This window comes from Lissotriton vulgaris, chromosome 1_2 (assembly GCF_964263255.1).
Source record: "Lissotriton vulgaris chromosome 1_2, aLisVul1.2, whole genome shotgun sequence".
NCBI lineage: Eukaryota > Metazoa > Chordata > Amphibia > Caudata > Salamandridae > Lissotriton > Lissotriton vulgaris.
The window spans coordinates 268,401,503-268,429,404 of record NC_141686.1 but is presented as its reverse complement, the minus strand read 5'-3'; the positions used below and the strand labels follow the sequence as shown (position 1 = coordinate 268,429,404).

The 27,902-nt window shown below is 52.9% G+C and overlaps 1 protein-coding gene across 3 annotated transcripts in view; it reads left to right on the top strand.

The window, feature by feature from the left end:
- The window catches only part of KDM4A (lysine demethylase 4A), a 500,020-nt gene that overhangs the window by 195,421 nt on the left and 276,697 nt on the right, over nucleotides 1-27,902 (top strand). The gene's annotated exons all lie outside the window — the stretch shown is intronic.

The window sequence follows — 27,902 nt, the reverse complement described above, 5'->3', positions numbered from 1 at the left end:
AAAATATTAAGAATAGACTTAAATATTGATGGGGCATGTCTGCTCATGCCAATATGCCCGCACCTGTGATATAGTGCACCCTGCCTTAAGGCTTGTAAGGCCTTCTCGAGGGGTGACTTACCCATACCTTATGTAGTGCTGCTTTGACATGGCACACAGTCAGTGTGCCAGGTCGACTTGGTCGTTTATGTCTTCACCGAGGCATGCAGGCTGCAGTTAGCATGGGCCTGGTGAGGGATTTCCTATGTACCAGGGCACCATTTACTAGGGTCTTACAGGGGGGGTCTGAGGTTGCCAATTGTGATACAGTTTTTAGGGTTGTAACACTGGTACTGGGAACCTGGGCAGCAGGGTCCCAGTACACTTCAGTCAAAGTTGCATCAAAAGCCGGGCAAAAAGTGGGAGTGCTGCAACATAAACCTATTTTCCCACACCATCTAAAAAATACTCTAAAACATCCTCTCAGGGCTCTCACATGGAGCACAGTCCATGCAGATCACCTGTTATTATTATTATTATTATTAATGAGTTTTATATCGCGCATGGTTACCCTTGGGCATCCCGGCACCTGTGTTGGATGTCCTCAAAACGAAAGGCAAAAAAACATTATCTTTCTCCTCAAACACCTTCAAAACCGAGGCCTGACCCTCATAAGGTAATCTACACTTTTAAAAAGCAGTCTTCTGTAATGTCTAAGAGGAGACCTTCGAAAAGTGTGGTACCGTTGACGAGAAAATTGCTGTTGACACCATTGACGACGAAGACCACCTCCTCATCTAAGGCCGCCATCTCCACCTTCTCAACTGCCTCATCTTTCTCGCTGATGATTTTATGGTCGACTAGTCAAGTCCCAATTTCATTGACGACTAAGATCGTCCTCACCTCACCTCAACGACAGTCCAGTCGACTATGTCACACCTGTCTACGAAGTCACGGCCTTAGGTGAAGTCTCCAACGTCGACGAAGAAATCAGTTTCTGCAGCATTTTCAGCCAAATCTCCCTTTACATCTTCGAAGACTACCTCGTTGTTTGCCCAGTCAATAAGGGAAAAATCTGAAAAGTATAACAAATCCAGGCATATCACACCTGCACTCACTTCTCCAAGTAAAGTGTCCAAATTACTGGCAGCCCTACATTTAGATGAGTATGACTCGGATGAAGATGGTCCCTTTGGCATGGCTCACAGTCCGAGTTGCTCATCAGATATCAACCAGAGGACGACAAAGAGGAGTACTATGAGCAAGGTTATTATGCCACACCAGCACAATATCATAAGCAGTACCAGGAGGAAATTATCTCACTACTGTGTTCCTTGGTTTCAGACCTACAGTTCATGTTGTCGGACAGTAGAAGACATTTCCCTCCATCACCTTCCACTAAGCATGCCTCTCAACCGCAAAAATCTCCTCTAAGACAGGCATATCACACCTGCACATACTTCTCCAAGTAAGGTGTCAAGGAGGTAAGAGTCGTCAACCTAAAAAAAAAAAATAGAAGAGTCTCGAAAATCAGATTCAAGACCACCAAAGGGAGCCTCAGCGTCGAAGCACCGCAGCTGCATCCAAAAAAAGACACACCGTAGGATCCTTGGATAAGGACTCCGGAACGGCTAAGGTCCTCGAAAGGACAAAGACGTCGAAAAGCAGTCTGGAAAAGGACGCCTCAGCATCGACAAAAGAGAGGCCCAAACAAGCGTCGATGACTGGTTCGGCGTCAACAGGCAAAAAACGTAGAGCCGAAAAGCACGACGCCGAAACACACGCGGCCGAGATAGAGGAAGAGGCTCGAAGCCGAAATGCTAATATTTTGCAACGTAAAAAAGACTTTGACAAAAGCTTGAAGCAATTCAAGATACCGCCGAAAGCGAAAGATACGGAAGACGAAAAGGTCGGTGACTAAATAATACTGCCCACAACCCCTGTACTGATCGAATAGGAAGAATCATTCTTCTTCGGAGAAGACGTCAAGGAAGACTAACGGACATTTGCCGAATCAGCGATCTCTGAGAATCAAGACCTCCAATGGCAAGATCTCGACGCCAAATCACCTAAAGAGGCTGTGGAAACATAGCCTTCGAGGCCATCACCCCCAATGACATTGGCATGTATAATCAGGTAATTAAAAAAGCTGCTGAAACTTATTGGGTTCAACTGGAGGAAGAAAAACCACATGTTTTTTTTATTAGAGACACGGATACCTACACAATCCAGAAACCCTGTCCTACTCCCAATGCTGCCAAGTGTACTAGACCAGAGAAAGAGGCATTCAAAGAGCCTGCTGCATGGAAGGCTATCACACCAAGAGCAGAAAAGAAGTATAAGCACTCCTCTAAGGATCCTATATACATCAGGGGATCTGTGCCTGCTGACTCTCTATTATTACTTAAACAGCAAGGAAAAGAGCAAATGTACCAATTACAGTTGGACCACCTCCAGACAAAGAAAACAAGAGGATGGGCCTGGCGGGAAGGAAGGTGGAAAGAAGTGCAGTGACTCATTGCTAATTCAAAGGCATTGTTGAACAGACATGCTTATCAACATTGGGTGGAAGTAGGAGAATTGTTGAGAAATCTATTTGAACAATTCCAAAACAGAGCTAGCCACCTGGTGGAAGAGGGTAAAAACATTGCAAATACATGTTTAATATCAGCCCTGGATGCTGCTGAAACATCAAGCAGGCAAATGATGATTGGTATCTGTTAGAAGGTGGTCTGACACTATGGGCCGCCAAGATTCTTTGCTTTTTTAGCACCTAATTGTTGAGCTTTTACTGTGGGGAATCCTCATTAGTTGGGACTCACGCACAGTGAACTCTGGATGTAAGAGACTGCATGAGGATTTTACTGATTTTCCCCTGGCTTGATCAGGCCACTGTGCAGCAGCTGGAGTAAGGGACACCGGGCTGGTTACATGCAGACACATGTGTACATGCGTGTGCACACGTGTAGGGGCAGCGCAGGGGAGATTCCTAGCATGCGCAGCCAGACTGGTGTGGCAGGACTTATGCAGAATGGAGTGGTGACATGGAATAGGCTTTATACGCTGGGAATAAACATGCCAGGGAAAGTTAGTGTGTTTTTACTGTTTTTCACTTCATTAATCCCCTACGGCAGAGGTCTTCAAACTTTAGGATGCCGAGACCCCCGATTCAACATTTTCAGGCATAAGGACCCTCTCCGGACAAACATTTCTAAACCTGTAGGCAGGGCTACTGGAATTATGATGCAGGTGAGGACCGAATTGCACGACAGGCTTAACCAAATTGTGTGGGAAGAAAATGTAAATAATGTTATGTGATGCCGCGTATTTTGGGTTAGCATGGCTACATTATTTTTACACACAGTAACACTGAGAAACGATTTCACCCTATCAGTACCAGTTTATAACCAAAATTCAGCAATTAACGTCAGAAAGATGTCTATTTAACCTTTGTGATGGGCCTTCCACTCCACAGGAATATGTGCTGCCACATTAGAAGCTCACCTGGCCCTGGCCGGGACCAGCAGGTGTCCCTTACAACCGTAGCGGTCTTGTGCAGAGTTAAGCAGTTTACCTATGCCGCTTTCCTCTCACCCCCTCTCCTCTCCTAATCCCAGATCCCTCTCTCAATATGCAGTCCACTTCTATCACCCCTTTTTACAATATCCGAACTCTCCCCATTCAACCTCTCACTTCACCTTTAACCACCTTCTGCCATTCTGTCTTTTCACTGCCCTCATCTCTAACAGTCGCTCGCATTGATCGCATGGCCTCTCTGGCCCCATCCCCTACCTGTGCCCCTCAGCCCTTCTGATTCACCTCAAATCTCTCCATTTAAATTTTTGTCTATTTGTAACTTACACCTGTTCAGTCCCCCCATTCACCTTCCACACCTTTGTTCTTCTACACCTTCTTGAACCAACGTCCCTCTCCCCTGTTACCTCCGCACCAGTGCCTAATTTGAGCAGTGGTTTCCAGTGCTTGGCACTGGCACCTAATTGTGCACACTGGCACTATGAGAGTCTGCCTCATGGTGGCTCTGTCTAATCTGTGTAATTTAGAGATTAGTAGAACAGCTGTTTAATAATTCAATATTCAATGTACATTAAAAATGATAAACTCCTGACACCAATGCCATTCTTATAGCTTTGGAGGCTTGAAATAGTCTCAATAGTCACTCTTGTGCAAGTGTTATGGTTCGTAGTTGCATAGGTATGGTAGTTGGCCGGGCAAGCAAGGCAATCAGTGGGCCTACTGATGAGGGCCCTGACACATGTTTTATTACAAATTAATCACTGCTCAGCACCCACCCCAGTACTCCCTCTCTTCCCCTATCACTGCTGTCCCGCACCCAGTCCTATGATTAGGGTTGCCAGCTCATTATTTTGATGTCCCAGATGGTTCAAAAATAATCAGTCACCTAAAACTGTATTTTCAGCACTTATCTGTGCATACTTAGAACAGCAAATATAAATAGAAAACACTTAATTGTGTTCTAGGGCTGCCTCAATGATTGATAAAGGGAACAAAGAAAGAAAAGTCACATAACAAATGAATACATCTTTTTTTATTTAGAAGTCTATTTAGTGTCAAGAGGACGTCTTTGCAGGCTCTTTAAACAACACAGGGCTGGCATTTTCTTTTGGCAAACCTACTTTATATTACTTTTCATGAAATGCATTCTCCCACTACCCCAGTAAATGTAAAATGCAAATGTATGGAATAGGCAGAGTGGGTGCCCAGGGGGTACTGGAAATAGAAAAAACCCGAAGCATGCCTCTGTAACCAGTTTACTAAAGGTATGTAAATATGCTAATGGTCTTTAATGACCTGTGAAAAACTCAGGGGTGTGCCGGAGATAAGACTCCAGACACTGCCCCGCCGAGCCCCCCAGCAGCTCCAGCTGTACTCCAGCAGCCCTGGCTGAGACACGCGACGGGGGAGTAGGGGGGCTGAAGCTATGGGCCTGGGCAGAAGTGTGAAGGGAATGCGCGACCCCCTTCCGATCACTTCACGGCCCCCCTGGGGGTCGCGCCCCACAGTTTGAATACCCCTGCCCTACTGGAATGTGGAGCCCATGGGCTAAAGTAACTTTCAAAAGGCCGACAGATTCCAGACACACACTAAAGTCCACTGTAATGTATGTGAAAAGGAGTATTGAGCAGGGTCGAAAGTCATATGTGTACTGCTTGCTTTTGGGTCATCCAGGACTGTCATATTTCTCTGAGCCAGCCATAACTAGACCTTGACTGAGGGCTGACCTCAGCTGGATGGATTGATAACCTTTCTTCCACAAGCTAAGGGCTCCTCTCCACGAAGAGAAGATGGGTGGGGCTACAGGCTCATTCATCGGCAGCCATCACTGGGTGCCAGGCACCAGGCACCAGGCTGCACCAAGGAGGGAAGGCAGCGAGGGGGGGAAGGGCTTTTTCAGAAACCATTTGGCCAGAGACCCTGGACGCCGCCATTTTGCACAAACCCAGAGGCTGGGCAAGGAAGGAGCAGGGGCAGGGAAGTAATGTATCGCTGTTTGATAGGACAAACAGAGACTTCCTGCCAGCCCCCTACTCAACTTTTAAAAAGTGCTTACACGGGAAGAGAAGCTCTTTCTGGGGTGTGGTCTGCTGAGGCCGGAGGTACTGGAGGCTGGCAATGGGCAGCTGGAAGGAGAGACCCCCTGACTGTCACCCAGGGCCCTAACAGCGCCAGAAGAAGAGCCCAGGACTGGTGCGCAGAAGCAGTGGCCTCTGCGCAGGTAGAAGAGAGGCCCAGGAGGAGAGCCAGGCGAAAGGCTGGCGCAGGGAGACAGTGAAGAAAGTTCCCTGCAGAATGTATCCTCTTGGAGACCGGGAGGGCGAAGGAGAACGCTCCCGTTGGCTGGGGGGTGAACCAGGAGCAAGAGGACGTGAAAATGGGGAAGATCGGAACCCCAGGGGCTGAGATATGGCCCCCGGAAGGTAGGCGACCTTTGACCCCTAAGAAGACAGACGACGGTCTCGGAGATGCCCCCGGGTGGGTCGGGTCCCCGGGGGCTGCCCCCAAGGAGGAGGGGGCCATGAAGGTGCCCCATCAGGGGGGCCAGGAGCCCAACCTGGTCCTCGGCGAAGTTGGGAGGAGGAAGGCGGGAGCGCTGTCACGTCCACCGCAAAATGGAGGAAGCGGGGAGTGCCGCCTCGCCCCCATCCCCGGGCCCCAAAGTAAAGTTGGGGGCGCTGTCGCACCCCCCATGAAGTCTGCCCCCTACGGGGTGCCTGGAGCCCACCCTGGCCCCCTGCGAAGATGAGACTAATCGGGGAGCCCCGGCGAGCTCCCCGCAAAGAGGGGGAGGTGGGCCTGGACCCCATCCCCAGGCCTCAAAGCAAAGCCAGGGGGCGCCTTCGCGCCACCCGTACAGATGGCCCTGGAGGCCCAGGAACCCATCCCCGTGCCCCAGAAGGAATGAGGAGCCAGGGGTGTGCCTCTGCAACTCCAACTCCCCGTACCCCCCCCCCCCCCCCCCCCCACCACCACCCCGCCCCACCCCACCGGTAGAACCCTGAGAAGTTCCCAGCCAGCTCCCGCGGCAGCACATGAAGGTGCTGGCCGTGCAGGGAGCCGGCAGGGGGCAGCCGGGGGTGGGCTCCCCGGTCTGCCCTCCATCAAGAAGGCTCCCGGGGGACCCAGGAGAAGGAAAGGCGGGTGTCCCAGATGGGACCGGGACTCCAGAAAAAGAGTGGGGGCCCGGGTGGGATCGGGCCCTCGAGAAGCTGCCAATCGGCCGGGGTTGTGCTCCCCGAGCCATTACCGTACCTGGGGGTCCAGGTGGGACCGGGCCTCCCACCGAGGCCCAAAAAGCGGCCGGAGGCCCCCATCGCGGCTCTCCCCGGAGCAGCGGGAGAACTGCTCATCAAGGGCAACCCAGCGTTTTCACGGCTGGTGGTGGCCCCAGGAGAGTGGGGTCACCACAATACATGTTTGCTGGGTGAGCTGCTGGAGAAGCGCAGTCTTCCCCGCAGCGTAAGAGGTGTCCCTCCCGAAGTCAGATGGGGACTTGAAAGGAATAACCCCTCAAGGGCTCAGTCTGCATTTAACACCTTCTGGGCTGAAACTTTTGTTCTACAGCTGAGGGTGTATGGAGAAGTGCATCCAGGGGTGAAGGGTTGAGTGGGGGATGACTGGAGAAGAGCATTCCCTGAAGGTGAAGAGGTGTAATTGCACCAGAAATGCTTTTACTAATGTTATTTCTTTTAGCGGGACTGAAGGTCACATGTGCAAATTGAAGTACTGGTGTAAGGCAGGTGTATCCCATTTTAATGCTTGTTGAGCTAATGGGGTGACTCGGCACTGGGGTGGTGACAGTGCGCAGGGCCCACGCTCCAGGTTATGTTCAACTAACTGCATCGGGGGCAAGATGATGTGCATACATGGGAGTGGGGGTATTAGACAACCACCCCCCAAACACCCGCACGCGGGAGGGGTGGAGATTTTATGCAATGTCATAAAGTAATTCTAACAGCTTATGTATATTTGTAAATTGGTGCATAGTATTGAGTGTGTGTGTTTAATAAATGTACTCTTAGTTTTATAAAGAAAAGTACAGACTGGACAATCAATTATTGAGTGTTATTTCTGCGCCCCTGCAAATGGGGATTACTAGCCCACACCACCTACCTCTGAAAGTCAGGCGCTACAATTGGTTGTTTGGTTCCCAGTGAAGGACAAATGTAGTCATGTTATTTGTGCAGTCCTCACAGATGCTGCCTCGTTTTCCAACAGTATCACAGAAAGGAGGAATGCATTGCTTAGAATCTCAGGCTTCAAGCCAAAAGTGCAAAGTAACATCATTTACTCCCTATTCAATGGGGAGCAATTGTTTGGGAGTGTGTTGATGAAAAGCTCAATCAATTAAAAAAGGATAACGAAACTGCAAGGTCCATGGGGGCTCTACAGTTCCGAGGCATGCGTAGAGGCACACCATCAAGAATACCAGCGGGTAGAGGTATACACCAAACTGCTACCTCAGATCAAGGTTACCAGCAAACGTATCAAGCGAGCCATGGTCCACAACAGGAACAAAAGTATAGCTGGCAATACCAAGGAAGAGCATACTTTCAAGGGCGTCCCCATGGCAGAGGTCAGCCACAAAGAGGTGAACAACAAACCTCTACTAAGTGACTGCACTCACAAAAAGGTACATTCACTAACAGCAGTAGTGAGGGCACACCCAGAAAAAGGACATATACAAAGACCAAACAAACCAATTTACAGTTCCTCCAAAATACCACCCCAGTAGGAGGCAGTCACGTTTTGTCCGCAAAAATGGAGGGAAATAACCTCAGACAAATGGATTTTAAACATAATACAGTATGGTTACTGCATAGAGTTAACAAAACAACCTCCACACAGGAGTCCAAAGCAAAAGATATTCAAAAGAAGAATCTCGCCTAGTCAAAGAGGTGCACGAACTTCAGGGAAAACATGCAATAGAGCACGTACCACACAGAGACAAGAACAAGTGGGTATATTCAACATACTTCTAATTCCAAAAGTAGACGGAACATTACGGCCAACATTAGACCTACGGTTTCGAAACATTTATAAAAACACAAATATTCAAAATGACTACACTGCAAGAAGTGTTACCTCAGTTGCAAAAGGGAGATTACATGGGAACAATAGACTTGAGATTTGAATTTACACATCCCAGTGAACAAGAGATGCAAGAGGCTGTTAAGATTTGTTATGGACAAAAAACACTACTGTTAGAACTGGGGGTCTCTAGTTGGCAGAGGTAGGTACCACTGTCCAAATAGGGACCCTTTCTTCTAGTCAGGGTAAACTTTAGATTACCCCTGCTCACCCCCTTGGTAGCTTGGCACGAGCAGTCAGGCTTGTGAGAAGGTGGCCTGATATGCAGTGCTCACTATTCTAGTGAACACTATGTATCAGTCCAGCAACCCTTATTGATGATTGGTTGTAAGTCAACCTTATAGACCAGCTATCCTAGTAGCATGGATACGAGCAGTCTAAGGCTAAAGACTCGAGAGGGCGTGTTAAGCCAGCTGTTATACCACACATATACCCCTTGAATACCAAGTGAAAGGACACCACTCAAGTATTATGAAAATAAACAAGATATTTATTAAGAATCACAACAGCCCTGTACTCTTTATGAGGACAGGGTACTAAGCACAAAACAAACTCTTACGAAAATACTTAAGTTAGCACAGTATATACAAATGCCCGAGGGGCACGGAAAACCATATACTCTGAAAGTGGAATGCGAAATTACTAGCAGGTAAGTACAGTACTAATAGCCTTTGGAATCGCTAGGACTTGACTATAGAATCGTTAGATTACTTCTAGGAGACCCAGGGGACTCGGGTGCAGAGTGTGCACTCTCACGCGTGATGCGGGACAAAGTCTATGGTAGCTAGTAAAGACAAAGTTAGTGTTCTCGGGCGAACCCGACCTGGTAGGAGGAAAACGAAAGTGGATTCTGACCCTTGGATAGTGAGGCTATGCTGGGGCACCGAAATGCCGAAGTTACCTAGCCCAGGGGCTGCAGCTGCATAGGTCTCAAAAGACGTCGGGAATCCTCGTAGACGGACCAGGAGCCTGGAAGAAAGAAATTGCTGGCAGGCGACCAGTGAAGAAAGTTCGATGGATCCAAGCCTGGATCGAAGGAAGATGACACCTGAAAGCAGAGGGGACCAAGGTCGAGACTACTAGCCAGTAGTCAGTGGGCACCAGGACGGCACCGGATGGTAGCCACCTCGACTAGGTGAGTGGGTGACGCTGTGCTTGCAGATCTCACGGACCAGGAGGCGTTGTTGGCGACCAGGATGGAGGAGCGAGCTGTCCCACGATGGATGAAGCTGTCGGCGTCGCTGGACCCAGGATTGGGCAACAAAGCCTTGGCAAATTCAAGCCCACGCGGTGGACTCAAAATGGCGTCTGGAGTGGACCAGGAGGGTCCGGGGTGCCTCTCTTGAAGAAGGAAGCAAGGGCCAGTCTGGGGCAACCAGACCAGCAGCAGTGATGTCGTCGGGCGTCGTGAAGAAGGCCACAAGCCAGCCGGCTAGTAGCCACACAGCGCGGTGAGCACGCAAAAGCAGAAGGGCCCCACGCAGATCGTGGAGATGCTGGAGGGCTGATCTTCGGTGCTGGAGCTGCTCAGGGTTGGAGCTTCTCGGACCCCAAAGCACTCACCAGTGGAGCACACGGTGGGCTTGTTGTAAAGAAGTCGTGCAGTCTTGGCGATCGTCGGTCCCTCGAGGTCTCGTCGCACTCACGGTTCTCAGCTTTGCTGTAGAGGTGAGTAGAGGTCAGAGGTGCCAGGGAAGCCGGGTCTCGTCGAGCTGGGTCGTCGGATTCGTGAAGAAGGACTTGCAGCAGACCGCAGTGTTCTTAGGATGGTGCCCGCTTGATGCAGGGTGACTACTCCTTAGCCACAAGGGAGAATCTTGAAGAAGAAATCTTGATGTCCTTTCGAAGAAAGTCGTGTCTTGATTCCAAAGATGATCTAATTTGAACAGGGGGCCCGCTCCCATCTTTATACTAAAAAAGGGGGCTGACCCGGTGGTCCTGCCTATGGGACTAGGAGGGGGGTGGTTACACCCCTCTGCCATGCCGGACTTTCCCCAGGCCAGGGGCTGGTGTGCCCCTGGAACTGGTTCTGACCGGCCTATGCGTAGTGAGCACCGGGGTGCCACTCAGCAGTCACCTTCCTGTAAAGCCCTGCCTACCCAGGATACACAAAACCATGTCTGGGACGGTGCTAGCACCGCCCCTGACAGGAAACTCTTTGTCCAGGCTCCCCTCGCTGGAAGGACTCCCAGCTGCAGGGGGTCAGACTCGTGTCTGTGGTGGCAGCATCCATTTTGTGGAGCTGAGGCTTCGTTTAACTTTAACCGGGGTTCACAGTTACATACATGTCGTGTCCCTCTAGAAGGGTGGAATGCTAACCCCGTCGCCAGAATTGGCGAGGGGTTAGTATTCCAATTCGTATGACACCTTACTCGACATGTTTTGATAAAGCAATACCAAAGTTAGCATTTAACCGCGAGGATTATAATGCACTTAAGAGTATATGGTATGCAATATCATGGAACAGTTATTAGGACTTGGTTCCGCAAGCTGCAGACAGGCTCAGCTCATGCCAGAGCACCATCTCACACGATTCCAAGCACTCTGCCTTCAGGATTGTTAAGGCCTGCCATAGGAGTGACTGATAGGAATCTGTGTGTCCATTTTAGGGTTAGATATAGGTATACTATATCTACAGCAAAGGGTGATTACACGACTTTGCCCCAGCTGTCATGCAGCCAGTTGTGTCAAATTTAGGAGGCTAGCCAGGGGTGGCATAATACATGCTTCAGCCCCTGGTAGGCCCTGGGTACACCTATGCCCTGAGTTACAGGGTCTGATAAGGTGGCCCAGTACCAATTGGAAATGTACCTAAGGTACATGGAATCCATTTTACAGAGAGAGCAGTGGGCCTGGGGTCCTGATTGGCAGGATCCCAGGTCGACTATGTCAAAAACCAGCTAAAACACAGGGTAAAAAGTTGTGGGCAACCATAGTCAGGAGGTACCTTCCTACACAACCCCCCCCCCAAACGAAAGGAGGTAAGGCTATCCTTGTCCAGGTAAGCCTCTATTACCTAAGTGGCCATATAAGGAAGGACCAGCTCTGGCTTGGTCTCCCCCTGTGTCATGGTCCACTAGGCAACCCCTCACCCTAAGGGTATCTGAGGGTCTCCACCATAGGGAATCTCTGTCTCTGGTGTGTCTTGGGAAAGAAAAAGGCTGATGCTGGGATGGAGTGCTGAAGTGAGGCTCCTCTACCTTTGGGCTCAACTTCCTCCAATCACCATCCATCATGTGTGCCTTTCTTTCTTTAGCTGAGATGCACTGAGCTCTCAGGGTCAGCCTCTGGCTACCTAAAGCTGGAGGCTGAGTCCCTCTGTTTGGCTTACTGGAGGGACAGGTCAGGTCTGGGGTTTTTAGGCCCCAGGTTTGGCTGTGCCCAGCAGTGTCCAGCTGTGGGAGGTCCTTAACTACTTTTAAGGGGGATCCCTCAGGAGTCTGATTTCTTTTCACTTGGCTAGGTTTACCAGCTTCAGTGAACCTAATCTGCTGATTAAGGAGTTCTTTTGGACAGGGGGCCCTTTGGGGTCCTCCCTGACCTCTTCAGCCCTGGGCTGACTGAGGCAGGGTAGAGAGGGGCAGGTTACCTGCTCCAGACTGGGTCCCACCTGGGAAGGGTCCACTGCCATCAGGGGCACTGCCAGGCTAGGCCTGACTACCTCTGGGGCAGTTCCTTCAACAGGGGTAGAGTCAGTTCCCTGAGGAGGCTGGCTCTCACCTAGCGTCTGGGAGGGGGAAGACTCTTCTTCCTCCTCAATGCTCTCTGTTTGAGTGGAGTGATCCATTGTTTCAGGCTTCACAACCTCACTATCTGTTTGAGTAGAGGCTGAGACCATTTCAACCTTGCCAACCTTTTCAGGAGGGCACTCAGTTTGTGTTTGGGCTGTGACTGTCACAGCCCTCCTATCCTGTTCTGGAAAGTCTGTCTGAGCCTGGGCAGTGGCTACCACTGCCCTTCCAACCTTGTCAGGGAGGAATGGTGCTTGGACTGGGGCTGTAGCTATTACTGCCCCACTAACCTGTCTCGATAGGCCTATCATTCTGGAGTGAGTTTCTTGCTCCACCTCAGCCCATGCTGAGAGTTCCAGGTCATTCCCCAGTAAGCAATCTACAGGTAGGTTATCTGTCACTGCCACTCTCATGGGCCCTGTGACATTACCCCAGCTGAGCTTGACTACTGCCATGGGATGCCTTCTCTTCACTCCATGAATGTCTGTCACCTGATAAGTAAAACCCGGGGTCAGTTGAGCAGAGGGGACCAGATGGTCAATCACCATGGTGATGCTGGCCCCTGTGTCTCTGAATGCCTCAACTTTCTGACCATTCACTATGACCTCTTGTCTATACTTTCCCAAAATGTGGGGTCCAGTAGTGAAGTTGGCAAACCCCATGCCAGTCTCACAGACAAGAGTGTGGTCAGGGGACCTGGCTAGGCCATAGTCCTCCTGATTGCCCAAAGTAATGCCCACCACATTCTTGGGGGCACTCCCACCACCTGGGGGATTACCACTAGTGGTAACAGGAGGTCTGGGAGTGTTACTTGGGGGTATGTTTTCCTTATTGCTATTTTTAGGGCACTTGGCATCACTTTTGTAATGGCCCACCTGTTTACAGGTATGGCAATAAGGTTTCTTCTGTTCTGAAGGAGTGTTCTGGGACCCACCACCCTTATTGGAGTTTTGGGGCCCTTGGGAAGTCTTCTCTGTGGATTTATCCCCACCCTTCTCTTGAGGCTTGGTTGATTCCTTCTTTTGGTCACCACCCTGGTTCTTAGGCCTGACCCTGGTTCTGACCCATTTGTCTGCCCTCTTACCCAATTCCTGTGGAGAGGTCAGATCAGAGTCTACCAGGTGCTGGTGTAATAACTGGTTCTGACAATTATTTAAGATTTGCTCCCTCATAATTAGATTGTACAATCCTTTAAAATCAGTAACCTTACTACCCAGTAGCCAGCCTTCAAAAGCCTTAGTGGCACAATCAACAAAGTCAGTCCAATCCTGAGACTGAGTTTTCTGGGTATCTCTGAACATCAACCTGTACTGTTCAGTGGTTAAACCAAACCCATCAACCAGTGTATTCTTCAGGATGTGGTAATTGTTAGCATCCTCATCTCTAGTAGTGAGGAGCTTGTCTCTACCTTTACCATCAAAGGAGAGCCACAAGATAGCTGCCCACTGACTTTGGGGAACACCCTGCACAGTGCAGGCTCTCTCCAAAGCAGTTATCCATTTGTGGATGTCATCCCCTTGCTTAAAGGGGGGCACTATCTTATTCAGGTGCTTTGTATCAAAACTCCTTTCCCTATTGCTAGGTATATTGCTGCCACCAGTGGGGACTACCCCACTTAACTGTTGCTCTCTAGCAAAGGCAAGTCTCTCTTTGGCCAGGGCAAGTTCTTCCATTTCAATCCTCAGTTTGACTGCCCTTTCTTCAGCTTCATACACTCTCCTCTGAGGGGAAGTCATCCCTCTGTGAGAAGAGTTGTGAGAGCCATTGGTTCAAAGGGATCTGTTAGAGCCTCTTGATAGAGACCTAACTCGTCCATTCCCAATGTTAAGCTGGCCTGAGAGTGGCCCCAGGGGTCCCCTAGTACCATTCTCATGCCTGCTTAAGTTGGACCTGGTTAGTCTGCTGACTTCTACCTGTCCCTTATCTGCCTCATCCCCTGACAACTGATCCTCATCCTCATCCTCAGCATCATCTGCTTCCTGGAGGGGATGGTCATGGCTATCAAAGGGTCCCTGTAAGGAGGGCATACTCCCATCTGGATTAGAAGGGTCTGGGTTACCAGCCCTACTGGCATCATAAGCCTCTAAGAGACCAATCAGAAAGGAAGTTGTGGGGTTAGACCCCTGTCTTATCTTCCTGGAGGTACACACCTGTCTCAACTCCCTGAAACTAAGAACAGTATATCTGGAAGTGGGGACCTGTGGAGGGTCCACTGACACAAGGGGAGACTCAGAGTTTCCTCCTTTGTCTGACATACTGTTTCTAGTGTGGTGTAAGTGATGCACCTACCTACACTATGTGTTTGCCTACTGATCCCTTGCTAAGAGTTGCAGCCAAGGTGTGCTATGCCTTGAGGAGCTGCAACAGCTGGTTCAGTAGAACTCAGAGTATTCTAAGCTAAGTTATATGTACCTAACAGTACTTATGTGATCTTTCAACAAGATATTCTTAGGATACGTGTGGTAAAACAACAGCAAGCTCAAATCCCAACCGCTGCTCACCAATGTGAGAAGGTGGCCTGATATGCAGTGCTCACTATTCTAGTGAACACTATGTATCAGTCCAGCAACCCTTATTGATGATTGGTTGTAAGTCAACCTTATAGACCAGCTATCCTAGTAGCATGGATACGAGCAGTCTAAGGCTAAAGACTCGAGAGGGCGTGTTAAGCCAGCTGTTATACCACACATATACCCCTTGAATACCAAGTAAAAGGACACCACACAAGTGTTATGAAAATAAACAAGATATTTATTAAGAATCACAACAGCCCTGTACTCTTTATGAGGACAGGGTACTAAGCACAAAACAAAACTCTTACGAAAATACTTAAGTTAGCACAGTATATACAAATGCCCGAGGGGCACGGAAAACCATATACTCTGAAAGTGGAATGCGAAATTACTAGCAGGTAAGTACAGTACTAATAGCCTTTGGAATCGCTAGGACTTGACTATAGAATCGTTAGATTACTTCTAGGAGACCCAGGGGACTCGGGTGCAGAGTGTGCACTCTCACGCGTGATGCGGGACAAAGTCTATGGTAGCTAGTAAAGACAAAGTTAGTGTTCTCGGGCGAACCCGACCTGGTAGGAGGAAAACGAAAGTGGATTCTGACCCTTGGATAGTGAGGCTATGCTGGGGCACCGAAATGCCGAAGTTACCTAGCCCAGGGGCTGCAGCTGCATAGGTCTCAAAAGACGTCGGGAATCCTCGTAGACGGACCAGGAGCCTGGAAGAAAGAAGTTGCTGGCAGGCGACCAGTGAAGAAAGTTCGATGGATCCAAGCCTGGATCGAAGGAAGATGACACCTGAAAGCAGAGGGGACCAAGTTCGAGACTACTAGCCAGTAGTCAGTGGGCACCAGGACGGCACCGGATGGTAGCCACCTCGACTAGGTGAGTGGGTGACGCTGTGCTCGCAGATCTCACGGACCAGGAGGCGTTGTCGGCGACCAGGATGGAGGAGCGAGCTGTCCCACGATGGATGAAGCTGTCGGCGTCGCTGGACCCAGGATTGGGCAACAAAGCCTTGGCAAATTCAAGCCCACGCGGTGGACTCAAAATGGCGTCTGGAGTGGACCAGGAGGGTCCGGGGTGCCTCTCTTGAAGAAGGAAGCAAGGGCCAGTCTGGGGCAACCAGACCAGCAGCAGTGATGTCGTCGGGCGTCGTGAAGAAGGCCACAAGCCAGCCGGCTAGTAGCCACACAGCGCGGTGAGCACGCAAAAGCAGAAGGGCCCCACGCAGATCGTGGAGATGCTGGAGGGCTGATCTTCGGTGCTGGAGCTGCTCAGGGTTGGGGCTTCTCGGACCCCAAAGCACTCACCAGTGGAGCACACGGTGGGCTTGTTGCAAAGAAGTCGTGCAGTCTTGGCGATCGTCGGTCCCTCGAGGTCTCGTCGCACTCACGGTTCTCAGCTTTGCTGTAGAGGTCAGAGGTGCCAGGGAAGCCGGGTCTCGTCGAGCTGGGTCGTCGGATTCGTGAAGAAGGACTTGCAGCAGACCGCAGTGTTCTTAGGATGGTGCCCGCTTGATGCAGGGTGACTACTCCTTAGCCACAACGGAGAATCTTGAAGAAGAAATCTTGATGTCCTTTCGAAGAAAGTCGTGTCTTGATTCCAAAGATGATCTAATTTGAACAGGGGGCCCGCTCCCATCTTTATACTAAAAAAGGGGGCTGACCCGGTGACTAGGTCCTGCCTATGGGTGGGACTAGGAGGGGGGTGGTTACACCCCTCTGCCATGCCGGACTTTCCCCAGGCCAGGGGCTGGTGTGCCCCTGGAACTGGTTCTGACCGGCCTATGCGTAGTGAGCACCGGGGTGCCACTCAGCAGTCACCTTCCTGTAAAGCCCTGCCTACCCAGGATACACAAAACCATGTCTGGGACGGTGCTAGCACCGCCCCTGACAGGAAACCCTTTGTCCAGGCTCCCCTCGCTGGAAGGACTCCCAGCTGCAGGGGGTCAGACTCGTGTCTGTGGTGGCAGCATCCATTTTGTGGAGCTGAGGCTTCGTTTAACTTTAACCGGGGTTCACAGTTACATACATGTCGTGTCCCTCTAGAAGGGTGGAATGCTAACCCCGTCGCCAGAATTGGCGAGGGGTTAGTATTCCAATTCGTATGACACCTTACTCGACATGTTTTGATAAAGCAATACCAAAGTTAGCCTTTAACCGCGAGGATTATGATGCACTTAAGAGTATATGGTATGCGATATCATGGAACAGCTATTAGGACTTGGTTCCGCAAGCTGCAGACAGGCTCAGCTCATGCCAGAGCACCATCTCACACGATTCCAAGCACTCTGCCTTCAGGATTGTTAAGGCCTGCCAAAGGAGTGACTGATAGAAATCTGTGTGTCCATTTTAGGGTTAGATATAGGTATACTATATCTACAGCAAAGGGTGATTACACGACTTTGCCCCAGCTGTCATGCAGCCAGTTGTGTCAAATTTAGGAGGCTAGCCAGGGGTGGCATAATACATGCTTCAGCCCCTGGTAGGCCCTGGGTACACCTATGCCCTGAGTTGCAGGGTCTGATAAGGTGGCCCAGTACCAATTGGAAATGTACCTAAGGTACATGGAATCCATTTTACAGAGAGAGCAGTAGGCCTGGGGTCCTGATTGGCAGGATCCCAGGTCGACTATGTCAAAAACCAGCTAAAACACAGGGCAAAAAGTTGGGGGCAACCATAGTCAGGAGGTACCTTCCTACAAGGCTTATCAAAGGCAATGTGTAAAGTATTTGTACCAACACTCACAGTAACACAGTGAAAACACCAAAAAAACGGACTCCACAACAGTTTAGAAAAATAAAGGTATTTAATCTAAACAAGACCAAAACTACAAAAATCAAACATACACAGTTCAAGAATATGGTTGCAAAAGAGTTCTTAAAGTTGCGATAGAATAATCCACAGTTGCGTGAAAAGTTCAGTTGCGTCACGTTTAGCCAACAGTACCCTTAAATGCGACAAAGTCCAAAACAGAAGCTAGTGCGGTGGAAAACAAGCGATGCGTCACTCCTGAGACCCTAGGGAGGCCATGCGACAGCCCCGCTGGATGTAGCAGGCTCTGCGACGACACTCGCAGCGGTGGTAATCATCCCGCACCGGACTGGTGTGTCCCACAAACGAAGGATGCGACGACTCTGGCAGCAGCAACAGGCGCTGTGACGATCTCGGCCTTCGTAGCGGCGGGAATTTCCTCGCACTGACGGGGATGCGCTCCGCAAGCGAGCGATGTGACTAAACTTGCAGAAATTCTTTAAAAGCTTGGTTTCCAGGTTCCCAACACAGGTACAACTTCCAGAGGCACCACAACTGGCCCAAGCACTCTAGGAAGGACAGAACTCTCTCAGTAGAGTTCAGGGAAGCTGGGGGTGGAATCATTTTGTTCCTGGGACTTCTTAACAGGGAGCCAGCTCTTCTCAGGCCCTTGGAGATTCCTTCAAGCAAGGGGGACACAGCACAAAGCAAAGTCCTTCCCCTCTCCTTGGCAGCAAAGCGACAGCGGTTCAGTCCAGCAGACCAACAGCAAGACAGTCTTCCTTCTTCCGTTTTAGCTTTCTCCTTGGCAGAGGTTCCTTCTTGATTCCAGGATGATCTAATTTTCTGTAGTCAGGGGTTGTTAGACCTGTCAGCCCTATGGTGGTCTTTCCCTATTTTTTTTCGCCCTTGCCTCTTTTTTCCCACCTTCTTTTTGTTGGCCTTAGGTCTCCGGGCACCTTCCCATTGCAAATCAATGCTAAGGTGCAGGTGCTCTCTTCCCCCAACATGGCTGCCACTGACCCCTGCTACCGCAGCATGGTCTTGTTAGACGCACTCTAGTAGCCAGGAGCTGGCTGGAATCCCTAAACATTGTAGCAATGCCAGTCTGCCTGCCTGACATAGCTAGAGTGAGGAAGCTCCTGGAACCTTCTGGAATCGGGGAGTGGTCACCAACTGTCACTATAAAAGAAAAGGGAGGGAAACTTTCTAGTCAGTTGGGGCAACACTTACCTGGGGGACCATTCGCAGGAGACTTAGGCAGGAGGGCCTAGTCAGGAACCTATACCACTGGGGGTGACCGGGTTTAGGCGCTGCCCACCAAGCTGTGTGAGGAACACTGAACTAGCCCACTGATCTGGCCGGCGGGAGGGGAACCCAGGGACCACCTGAAGTGACCTGCTGAGGAAAGCCTTCAATTCAACCCCCCGATACCCCTCTCACCCCCCCTCCGCCCCCCCCCCCCCCCCCCCCCCCCCACCTTCCTCAATAAAACAAGAGACTGAATCTGTCAAGGGCACAGGAACCACCAAGCGCCAAGAACAAATCTTCTTACGGTGCCGGTAGGATGCCTGGTTTTAAGAACTGTGATGACTGTGACCGCACAATGTCGGTCACGGACCATCACCGCCTCTGTCTCCGGTGCCTGGGCCCCGACCAGGACGTGGACGCCTGTGTCGATTGCCGGGCCTTGACGAAGAAAGCTAGGCGGGAGCGGTCCCGCAAGCTACTTGAGCTGCGGGTGTCGGCCCCGCGTCGAGAGAGGTCCCGGTCCGGCCGGAGGTCGAGGGAGCGGTCAAGGGAGCGGTCGCGGAGCCGTCACGAACGCTCCGGAAGTCATCACCATTCCTCTGGTTCCTCAGGTAGGAAGCACAAGAAGTCGGGGCGTCGTCATCGTACCCCCGACTCCCCCCCCGACGCTCGCGCGATGCGGCCGGGGGTTCGGGTGGCCCCACCCCCGCGGCTCCGCATGAGCTACCGGCGCGGCCTGCTCCATACCCGGCGGTCCCTGGGCAAGGCGCGACGCCCGAGGAGATAGAGGAATTCTCCGACGGGGCCTACGGCGCCTTCGGGCCCAGTGCCCTCGTCCGAGGGCCCTAGCGGGTCGGGTGCCCCTGCCTCGACGCCGTCGGGTGCTCCGGCCCCGCCGACGGCACCGGTCCCGGCGCCGCAGGGGCCTTCAGGGTCGACGCCGGCTGGCCAGCCGACCTCCCCGGCGCCGATCCCATCGGGGCTACCCCCGACGCCGTCCCCGCACGACGCCGGTCCTCCGGCGCCGGCTCCGGGCGGCGCCGCCCCATACCCTCTCCGACTCCGGTCACGAGCCGAACCGACGTCGCCTGACGTCGAGTCCGACGCCGATGGGGCCTATGGACCCCGAGGAGCCGGTCTGCTATGTTGATCCCGAATATGATGAGGAGGCAGATTACGGAGATGATTGGGAGGGGTCTAAGGACCCTCTGACACGTGAATGTCAGTACAATGTGGACTGGGCAGGTGACTTGGGTGACGCCAGTGGTCTAGACGACTCCCCTAACCCTGGCTTTGTCTCGCCTCCTACCGTGGCTTCGGAGGAGGGGGCAGCTTATTCAGTGGTGTTGATGAGGGCTGCCAAGGCCTTAAACCTTGAGCTCCCCGTCGCGGCCGTGAGGACTAACATCCTCACTGAGGTCCTCAAACCGCAGTCATGCCCACAGGAGCCACTGCTGCCGTTCAACGAGGCCTTGTCTGACGTTCTTTTGGGCACGTGGTCCAGGCCCGCTTCAGGTTCGCCTGTTGATAGGAACGTGGCCAGACGCCACCGTCCGTGTTCGGATGACCCCAAGTTTCTGTCCACCCATCCCACCCCTGAGAGTCTGGTGAGCCAGGCCTCCACTTCCCAAACCGCATTCCCGTCTGCCCCGCCCGACAGGGAATCTAAGAGGTACGACCAGTATGGAAAGAAGGTCTTCCCGTCCCTGAGTCTGGGACTGCGGTCTTGCAACACCGCGTGCCTCTTGGGCCGCTACACCCACTCTCTGTGGGACACGGTCGCGGAACTGCTTCCGGAATGCCCACCGGAGGTACGGGCAAAGCTCGGTAAGGCTATGATTGAAGGCCGAGACGCAGCAAAATATTCCATTAGGTGTGGTCTTGATACGACCGACTCGCTGGGCAGAACGATGTCCACGACGGTGGCGATTCGTCGCCACGCCTGGCTGAGATCCGCTAACTTCTCGGCAGATGTCCAGAATGCTTTGATGGACATGCCGTTTGATGGCTGTCGCCTGTTTGGTGACAAAGCGGACCACACGCTGGAGCGCTTCAAGGACTCCAGGGTCACGGCCAAGTCCTTGGGTCTTTCGACCCAGCGCCAGCAAACGGGTTTGTTTCGCTCCTTTCGTGGCCAAGGAAGGGGCGGTCCCACACGTGCTGCCAGCCACGCGCCGCAACAAACTTATCAACGCGGTGGCGGCCGTGGAAACCGCTGTGGCGGCGGTCGGGGACAACGGCGAGGTCAGGCCACACCTCCCCCCGCAGCATCCACCACAAAATCCTCCTAGTCCGTGCTTTCAGGCCCATGTGATGCCAGTGGGTGGCAGGGTTCGCCATCACCACTCCCACTGGCGCACCATTACCTCGGACAGGTGGGTGCTGCAGATCGTCCGAAGGGGCTACTCCCTCCCCTTCGAGACCACTCCTCCAGCCATGCCACCGCAGAACCACCGTGTGTCGGGGGACCACTTGGCACTTCTGAAGGAGGAAGTTACGGCCCTCTTGGCCAAGGGGGCCATCGAGCGCGTTCCTGGGCCAGAAGTAGGTCGTGGTTGCTATTCCCACTACTTTCTGGTACCCAAGAAGGACAAGGGGGGCCTACGTCTTATCTTGGACCTAAGGAACGTCAACGGCTTCCTCCGGAAGGAGAAGTTCAAGATGTTGACATTGGCTCAGGTCTTGGCTGCTCTCGACCCGCAAGACTGGATGGTAGCGTTGGACTTGCAGGATGCATATTTTCACATCCCCGTCCTGCCGGCCCACCGGCGTTACCTGCGGTTAACGGTAGGCCAAGAGCACTTTCAGTTTATCGTGCTCCCCTTCTGCCTTACCAGCGCCCCACAGGTGTTCACAAAGGTGATGGCGGTGGTCGCAGCCCATCTGCGCAGGTTAGGGGTTTCAGTCTTCCCCTACCTAGACGACTGGTTGTTGAAGGCGGGCTCGCCCCAGACAGTCGTCCACCACCTCCAGATGACGGCAGACCTCCTGCACGAGCTGGGGTTTTCCATCAATGTGCCGAAATCACACCTGTGTCCCTCTCAAAAGCTCCTTTTCATCGGAGCGGTTCTCGACTCGGCGCAGTTTCGGGTTTATCCTCCGGAACGGCGAGTCCAGGATATACAGGCTTTGATTCCCATCTTCCAGCCGTTATCCCGGGTTTCGGTCAGGTTGACGCTGCGGCTGCTGGGGCTGATGGCTTCCTGCATCCTTCTGGTGCATCACACCCGGTGGCGGATGCGGGCTCTGCAGTGGGACCTGAAGTTTCAGTGGGCCCAGCATCAGGGTAACTTGTCCGACCATGTCTTGATCTCGGAGGGCACTGCGAGACAACTGCAGTGTTGGCTTACGGACCGCGATTGGGTCAGAGGCAGATCCCTCTCACTTCCCCAACCGGAGCACGTTGTTGTGACGGACGCGTCCCTCCAGGGCTGGGGAGGCCACCTGGGAGAGGCGGAGATCAGAGGCATCTGGTCTCCGGCGGAGTCCCGGCTCCATATAAATTTGTTGGAGCTACGGGCGATTCGTCTAGCACTGAAGGCATTCCTCCCTGTTGTCAGCAGGAGTGTGGTGCAGGTGTTCACGGACAACACCACCGCCATGTGGTACTGCAACAAACAGGGCAGGGTGGGGTCGTGGACCCTTTGCCAGGAGGCTCTGCGTCTCTGGCAGTGGCTGGAACATCAGGGGGTGACCCTGGTGGTTCAACACCTGGCGGGATCTCTGAACGCCAGGGCGGACGAACTCAGCCGTCGGTGCTCGATGAATCACGAATGGCGTCTGAACTCGGACGTGGTACAAGGCTGCGATGGGGAGAGCCTTGGTTAGATCTATTCGCCACAGAAGAGAACGCGCAATGTCATCAGTTCTGCGCGTTGGAGTTTCCAAGACGGCACTTGCACGGCGACGCCTTTCGGCGCCAGTGGAGTTGCGGTCTGTTATACGCCTTTCCGCCTATACCACTTCTGCCCAGAGTGCTGAAGAAGATCAGGCGCGACCGGGCCCAAGTCATCCTTGTGGCTCCGGACTGGGCTCGAAGGTACTGGTATCCCGAGCTACTCAGCATGTCAGTCGGTCCCCCGATCCGCCTGCCCCTTCAGGAGGACCTTCTGTCGCAGCAGCAGGGGACGGTCCTCCACCCGAACCTGTCCAGCCTCCACCTCCATGCGTGGAGATTGAACGGCGACAGTTGAGGCCATTTGACTTGCCTCCTGAAGTCTGTGATGTGATTCTGGCAGCCAGGCGTTCCTCCACAAAGTCGGTATACGCCTGCCGGTGGAACAAATTTGTGGCATGGTGCACAGCAAAGGCTGTGGATCCCCTTTCTGCCCCTCTTCCCGAGGTTCTCCTCTTTCTTCTCTCTCTTGCCCAGCAGGGCTCTGCTCTGGGCACTATCAAGGGCTACCTTTCTGCCCTTTCGGCCTTTTTAAGGCTGCCTGATCAACCTTCTTTGTTCAAGTCCCCTATTGTAACAAGGTTCCTGAAGGGCATCTCACACATGTATCCTCCTGTTCTGTTTGTGATGCCTCAGTGGGACTTGAACCTGGTTCTAACCTTCTTGATGTGTGCTCCCTTTGAGCCACTTCATTCCTGTCCTCTCCGTCTCCTGACTTTAAAGACGGCCTTCCTGGTTGCCATCACCTCTGCCAGGAGAGTGAGTGAGCTCCAGGCTCTTTCTGCCAAACCTCCTTTCATGTCCATTCATCCAGACAAGGTGGTTCTGAGAACTAGACCTTCTTTCCTGCCCAAAGTAGTCTCTGCTTTTCACATCGGGCAGTCCATCACCTTACCCTCCTTCTTCCCGCCTCCGCATCCTTCAAAGGATGAAGAGCGGCTCCATCGTCTGGACCCAAAATGTGCGCTTTCATTTTATGTGGATCGCACACGCCAGTTCCGGGTGGATGACCAACTGTTTGTTGGCTACGTGGGTGCGAAGAAGGGACGGGCGGTGCATAAACGGACCATCTCTCGGTGGGTCGTTCTATGCATCAAAGCGTGCTACTCTTTGGCTCGAAAGGAGCCTCCTGTTCGGCTGAGGGCCCATTCCACTCGGGCCACGGCGGCTACTACTGCCCTGGGCCGGGGAGTCCCCTTGCAGGACATTTGCCAGGCGGCTACGTGGGCCTCGCTGCACACTTTTGCGAGGCACTACTGCCTGGACAGTCCAGTCCGGAGGGATGGCTTCTTTGGCCGTTCTGTCCTCCAGGACTTTCTGGTGTGAAATTGTATTGGTTCGCAGACCCACCACCGGGGTTGGTTTTGCTGGGGTATCTATTCTAAGGTAAGGAATCTAATACTAACGTGTTTCTTTCAGATGCACAAGTTACTTACCTTCGGTAACGATATATCTGTAAGAAACATTAGTTAGTATTAGATTCCTTACCGCCCCACCCATCCTCCCCGTTCTGCGAACTGATACTTAGGGTTAAGGACATCCCTTTCAGGGCCCTAGTTTCAATGGCACCAGTGTTGGTTCTCACATGGCTCTGCGTGTTCTGGCGCAGAAAAGCTGTGTGCAAAGAACTGACGTCAGCGCGCGGAGGCGGCGTCTATATACTCCAGCGACGTCATCACGGCGCACGACGCCAACGACGGACGCGGAGCCGCAGGGGACGCCTGCAGACGACGCCTACCGACGCGCAGGGGTACTGCTACGCAAAAGTTTCTGGATCCAGACTGACGCCTGGGGTTATTCTAAGGTAAGGAATCTAATACTAACTAATGTTTCTTACAGATATATCGTTACCGAAGGTAAGTAACTTGTTCTTCTCCTCACGTGGAATCCTGAGGGGTCTCATTAATTGGACGGCCTGACTGGCCCCCTCGAGTTGTAATGCCTCTCCAGCGCTTCCCTCTGTGCCCTAGGAGAAGCGCTGGATCCCTGTCTCCTGTGCCTGCTACAGCGCTGCTGCCCCTGAGCGCTGTGTCCTGAGAAGCTCTATTGAGGAAGCCTCCCCCAAGCGCTGTAGCCTGTTGACCTGCTGTCTGCCTCTAAGCGCTGTGATTTGTGCACCGGCTGTGCCGGGAAGCGCTGTTGTCCCCGTGGCCCCCCTGACAAGAACTCACCATCGCGGCCCGGCACCTCGCGAGAGGGCGTGCCGCTATCATCCTCGGGGCCTCGGAGGGAAGCAGAGCCTCGCCATCGCTGACGCGACCTTGGCGCTTCTCCCTGCGTGGGCCCGGCTGCTGTGTATGCCTACGCGGCGGACCCCGGTATCAGGAGAAGGCCACCGGAATCCAAGGTAGGCCGCGCTAGGCCTTGCGAGGCTCGACGCCGCCTACACCCGCACCACGTGAAGGGGGCGCCATCCGCGTCATAGGCCACGCCCCCGACTTCAGTTGTGATTGGCCGAACCCCTGCCATCCCGGCCTGTTCCCGAACAAGCTCCGGTCCGGCCCCCAGTTCATCGCGGAGGGGGCCAGAAGGAGCACCAGCCCCCTTGCTACTTGCTGCACCCTTGGGGCTGGCGGAATAATCGGCGTGGGTGCCCGTGAAGCCCGGCTGCGCCCTGCGTCCGGCCCCGCCTTGCAAGACCCACCGGAGGGCTCCAGAAGGAGCACAAGCCCTCCCTCAACAAGCTGTGTCGAAGCAAGGGGCCTAGAGGAGGCCTGAAGTTGAAAGCTAAACCCCCGGAGAGGTGGGCGGAAGGCCGAAGGAGGCCCTGGGTTCGCCCCTCCCCTGGGGAAGCTGAAGTTGGTCCCCGTTGGCCCCCGATTAGCCACTGAACCGTTTGAACTAGGCTAAAACTTTGATACGCCCCTGGAGCCAGGGCTAGATAAGTTAACCCCTGCCTGGGATAAAGTTAAAGGCTCATTTAACTCTATACATGTTTGACCTGGCTACCAAAATGCTTTACTTCTGCTAATTAACTGGTCTGCATTTAATGAAAGGTCCTGCCTACCTAATGAGTTGCCTGTTCTCTTATAATGAGATATTGCATGATCTTTACTGACATGTCTATTTGTACCAAATGAAAGGCGTACTTTTGTCTAATGGAATGTTAGCTTTTGCCTAATGCAGGGTTGAGGAAATGCTGACTAATTGTTCTATATGAGGAGACGTTATTCTGTAGTAGGGGATCTCGGTGTATAGTCATAATCTAGTGAATAGTCCCGCCCATGTGCGTGGACCCCGGCAATCAAAAATAATCTCTTAAGTTGTCAAAAAATGCAGAACTGCAAAGACACTTAAGAGAGAATTTAAAGACAAATAATGCAGCCTATATCCACAGGCTACACTGTCCAGTACTTCAACTAGAAATTCCACCAACAAAACCACACACACAACACAGCCTGCCCAGTTTCTTCCATAGAGAAACTTGCCTCTACCAGTAAAAGCCTCTGGAATGATGGAGAGAAAGGCATAGACAGACAAATCCCATAGGCTGCCATTATGTGCCTTAAATAGGATACTCTGCCTTTAAGAGAACTTTCCAGAACTTCTCAAAGTATCCCAGAACGCACAGCAGGTCCCTTTTACTTTGTTCTTTTTTCCGGCTCCTGCTAACAGGACCCTGGCATTGAGCTCTCCCCTTTTCAAGGGTTTATGTTGGATTTGAATTCACTTTTTGATAAAAGTGTTTGCAATTTAAATTCTTGGTGTTTCTCTTCTCTCCTGTTGGTTTGTTCAGGCTTTTTAGGGCTCTAAAATGCCTGCTCTTTTCGACAAATGCCCAGCATGTGGAAGGAAGAAGGCCAAGACTGATCCACACGACGTCTGCATTATTTGTCTCCCTGAAGACTGTGACATCTGCCAGACCCTCTCAGCAAGGACCCTGAGGGAAAGGCTGAAGATAAGGCTTCAAGGCCTAGAAGAGAGACGACTGCAGGCTGCAGGTGGATCTGGGCAGGCTGGGAAGGTTCCCTCTGCCTCTGCTGAGGCCTCTGGGGGACTCCCCAGAGGCAGGAAGACCAGCAAACGGTCCCGGTCTCCGTCTGCGTCGATTGCATCGACGACGACGTCGAGAGGGATGACCGCGGTGTGTTCCCCTTCTCCCCGGGGCTCCAGGTCGAGACGGCGTGAAGATTCGACATCGAAGAGCCTGGCTAGGCCTCCGTCGAAACCACTGTCTACTGAGTCTTCGTTGTCGTCGACGACGTCAGCGTCGAGCTATCGACGTCGAAGGAGAAGCCACAGGCGCCGGCGCTCGTCGTCGAGGCGATACCGCCGGTCGCCGTAGAGAAGACGGTCGGCGTCGAAGATCCTCGGCGTCGAGGATCTCGAGGAAGCAGACGGCGTCGTCGAGAGTGGAACGGTCGACGTCGCGGAGGCGGCGTTCGGCGTCGAGGAAGGAGAGGTCGTCGCGGAGGCGGCGTTCGGCATCGAGGAAGGAGAGGTTGATGTCGCGGAGGCGACGGTCGACGCCGGAGTCGCGGAGGAGACATTCGACACTGGATAAACAACGTTCGGAGTTGAGGAGAAAGAGGTCGGCGTCGAGGAGTCGTTCCCACTTGCCGAAGCGGCGCAGAAGGAGTTCTGGCACCAGAAGTCACGCTGAGTCTGGTGGAGGGCGCCTGAGACGGCGGTCACAGACTGGAGGGGCTGGTTCACAGTCCACTCCTCCGAAGAAGTCACCGGGCTCGGTGTACTCGGTGGTATATACACCCCCTCGGCCGAAGACGCCTCCTCCCCCTGTACCGAAGGAGGATCCTCCCGTCAACCCTCCTCTCCCACCGCTTCCTCCCTCAGGACAGCCACCACCACCGCTCCCGCCGCACGCTCCTGCCCCTAGGCCGGAGATACCTCCTGTTCCTCCACCAAGATCAGTGTCACTACCTCCTCTTCCTACACCACCCAGGTGGACTCCTAGACCAAGACCCCAGGATAAGCCACGGAAGATGCCTCCACGGAAACCTGCGGAGCGCCCACGGACCGGGAGGTCGCGCTCTCGCTCCAAAAGGAGGGAGCGATCACGCAACAGGTCATCCACGCGGTCGAGACGCCGCCATAGGAGGCACAGGCCTCGCTCTCGCTCAAGGTCCTCAGGTACCAGGGACTACTCTCCGACTTTGTCGGGATCGCCGTACACAAGGGTGTCGCCGGTT